Source organism: Rhinopithecus bieti, unplaced genomic scaffold, assembly GCF_001698545.2.
Source record: "Rhinopithecus bieti isolate Rb0 unplaced genomic scaffold, ASM169854v2 scaffold_18466, whole genome shotgun sequence".
Lineage (NCBI taxonomy): Eukaryota > Metazoa > Chordata > Mammalia > Primates > Cercopithecidae > Rhinopithecus > Rhinopithecus bieti.
Window position 1 is genome coordinate 457,665 of NW_016809319.1, and position 3,536 is coordinate 461,200.

Consider the following 3,536-nt stretch of genomic DNA (forward strand, 5'->3'; position numbering starts at 1 on the left):
TTTTTAGTAGAGACAGATTTCACAATGTTCGCCAAGCAGGTCTTATCCTCAAGTGATACCCCTGCTTCTGCCTCCCAAAGTTGTGGGAGTGAGCCATAGTGCCCAGCCTACGCAAATTGCAGTGGCGCAATCTGGGCTCACTGCAAGCTCCTCCTCCCGGGTTCACGCCATTCTCCTGCCTCAGCCTCCCGAGTTGCTGGGACTACAGGCGCCCGCCACCAGGCCCGGCTAATTTTTTGTCATTTTAGTAAAGATGGGGTTTCACCATGTTAGCCAGGATGGTCTCGATTTACTGATCTCACGACCTACCCGCCTCAGCCTCCCAAAGTGCTGGGATTACAGGCATGAGCCGTTGCGCCTGGCTGATTTAAATCTTAATCGCATCTAACAAACACCTTCACAGAAATTTCTAGACTGATGTTTGAGCAACTCTGCATTCTAACCTAGTCTAATTGATACATAAAATTAACCATAACACCTGTGTGGTGGCCTGGAGACACCTCTGAAGGCAGGAAGCTGAGGCATTCGTTGTTCTCATCTTGTTTCTCATTTCTCGGAGATCACCGTCCTTCATTGCCTAATGTTCATTGTTTCAGATTTTGCCTTTTTAGAAATTTTTGGTTGATTCAGGTGGAATAGTAACTCTGGTTCCTGTCACTCTATCTTGGCCAGGGGTTTTCACTTCCCACACTTACCAGTTTTAAAGTTCAAAGTGAATCATGATGGAAGAAATGAGAAGACACACTATGATTCCAAAATATCTTGTTTCCAAGCAGAGGTGTTAATAGTTGTCTGAGTCTTTTGTAAGATTTGTTCCTTACCTTCCAGGTGTGTACTGGGGTCTAGAGTAGGGCATGTTTACGTGAATGTCAGATCTGGAAAAGATATTTAGTACTATTACTTCTATTTTCCACTCAGCAGTGAGAAAACTTTTGTGAAAGTGTTGTGATTATTACATGTTTTCCCCTCTTTTAATCCTCTAATATATTGCATTAGATTAATGAATTTTATAATATTCATTGACACATGTCCATTCCTTTAATAAACTCCGTCTTTCAGTTAGCTCAGGCTGCTATAACAAAATACCATAAACTGGGTGGCTTAAACGACAAGCATTTATTTCTGGAGGCTGTAAGTGCAAGCATTTAGTTCTGGAGGCTCCGGACAAGCATTCAGTTCTGGAGTTCTGGACAAACATTTAGTTCTGGAGGCTGTAAGTGCAAGGTAGGGTGAGAACTGCTGGTGTCATCTTGCCAAGCTACCTTTTATAGCCTCCTCCCCACCTTGCTCCTTCTCCCAACTCCAACCGTTCTGAACACTCCCAAGCACAGCCCTCCCCTCATTTCTACTTGGCGTTCCTATCCATCCTTCCAGATTCAGTCAGAGGTGACTGTAACCGAGGACTTCCTAAACTCTCTACGCAGGTACAAAGCTTTCTCTGTTCGCTTGGTGAGACAGGGTTCCGAACCATCTCTCTACATTTTCTGTAGAGAGAACCATTCCCTCTACAGAAAACAATGCGCCACAGAAGCAGAGATTTAGCCTCAATCTTAGAAGTAACACGTCTCCAACTTCATTCTGGGCTCTTCATTTCAAAGAATCAGAGTAGGATCTGAGGATTCCTACTCTCCGGATTTGATTTGTATTCTCTGGAAAAAATGCAGATCAGGGGGCCGCGGGAGGCAATCCAACATCTTTACCCTTTAACCGTCCCAGTTGCTAACGGAGTGGAAAGAATTTAGTTTTGTAACAGAAATTCCTTCACTACCTCCTTGTTTTCTAAGAAAAGGTGCATAGCGGTTTCTGGAGTTTGGGAATAGGATGCAGAGACGGGGTAAGGAATTGGAGGCAGTTTGGTAATTTCCCTTAGTAAAGACAGTCGTTGGCAAAACATTTGCTATCTTTTCTGGAAGGATCTTTCCTTTGTCCTGAAAATCGTTTTACAAATGAGAAAAGCATTCAGAAAAGGAAGGTCTGGGAGGATGCTTCTTAACTGAAATTTCCTCTAGTCTGTTCATAATCCTTACCAAATGTCCACAAGATGCCGGTTAATCAGAATTTCTTGGTGATCGAGGACTACAAAAAGGGGAAATGAAAATTCTAACGTCCATTTATGAAAGAATAAATATAAATATTAAAAAGAAAACCTGAAGAGGGCAATTTCTATATTCTTCATAAAAGTAGTTTAAATAGGAGCATTTTTCAAGGTGGGGATGTAGCTCAGTGGTAGAGCGCATGCTTAGCATGCATGAGGTCCCGGGTTCGATCCCCAGCATCTCCAATATTTTGTATCTCTGCTCCGGAACCGTCTTTCTTTTACAGAAACAGTCACAGCCCATTTCTGTAGAATCTGAAAATTAATCATCTTGCCCCCGACTCCCATACTTATATCTTGCTTTGGTTACGCTTGTAGCTTTTTCATTTTTAAAATCTTATTCTTGCCTGGCCAACATGGTGAAACCCCGTCACTACTAAAAATACATAAATTAGCCGGGCGTGGTGGCAGGCACTTGTAATCCCAGCTACTCGGGAGGCTGAGGCAGAAGAATCCCTTGAACCCGGGAGGTAGAGGTTAGAGTGAGCCAAGATCGCGCCATAGCACTCCAGCCTGCGGGACAAGAGCGAGACTTCGTCTCAAAAAAAAAAAAAAAAAAAAAATTCCTTTCGATTCTTAGCCGCATTTACATATGATGAGTGACTTTGGACCCTGTTCCATTAGGGCGGTGGTGGAAGGAACATTTATCAATAAAAGGACAATTATCAATAAAAATCGTAAGTGGATGTTTTATGAACGAATTCATCTTTTCACTGAGTTTTGGTGCTGGGTTTGTGGTGGGGGATGCAACGGTAGGCTGAGCTCTGGTCTCAGGTTTCACCTTTTGGGGCTCAATGCGAAAAAGATGGATTTCTCCTCAAGCTCGCAGGAAAGAAAATGTACTCTTCCCAGGCCGGAGGCTACGAAGGTATTGGGTAAATTTAGCGTCTCCAAACTTGGCAGTTCGCTCAGAAATCGTACACAAAGAGGTGAAATAGTAGCATTTTGACACTGATGTTTTCCTTCAGTGATTGCATTTTGCCAGTGACTTCATAGCGTTCCCATGATTGTGTGGATTTGATCCTTTCTATATTGATCTCTTTTGAAATCTCTAAATTTACTTCACTGATTCTAAAACTGCCCACTTCAATTGTGCTTCTCAAACAAAAAAACAAAACACTTCTCTTTTAAAACTGGTGCTTTTATACCATGCAAGTGTGTGAGGACTTTCTTTGGCTAGCTCTTTTGTGTATTTCGCAGAATACACAAAAATCTCCTTTTGGGATGCAGCGTCTCTTATATCTTGGTGCTTTAGTCTCAACTTCCAACTTCGGACAAGGCAGAGATGCGGTGAGGAATCGGGGGGCAGTTCAGTAGTTTCCCTAAGTAAAAACAGTCGTTGGCAAAACATTTTCTGTCTTTTCTGGATCTTTCCTTTGTCCTGAATTTTTTTTTTTTTTTTTTTTTTTTTTTTTTTTTTTTTTTTTTTTTTTTTTTTTTT

At 42.0% G+C, this 3,536-nt stretch overlaps 1 non-coding gene across 1 annotated transcript; it reads left to right on the top strand.

Moving 5' to 3' along the window:
• Positions 1 to 2,209: 2,209 nt before the first annotated feature.
• TRNAA-AGC (transfer RNA alanine (anticodon AGC)) lies at positions 2,210 to 2,281 on the top strand. Its single transcript has one exon. It is a non-coding gene; the product is annotated as a tRNA-Ala (tRNA).
• The last annotated feature ends 1,255 nt before the right edge of the window (positions 2,282 to 3,536 follow it).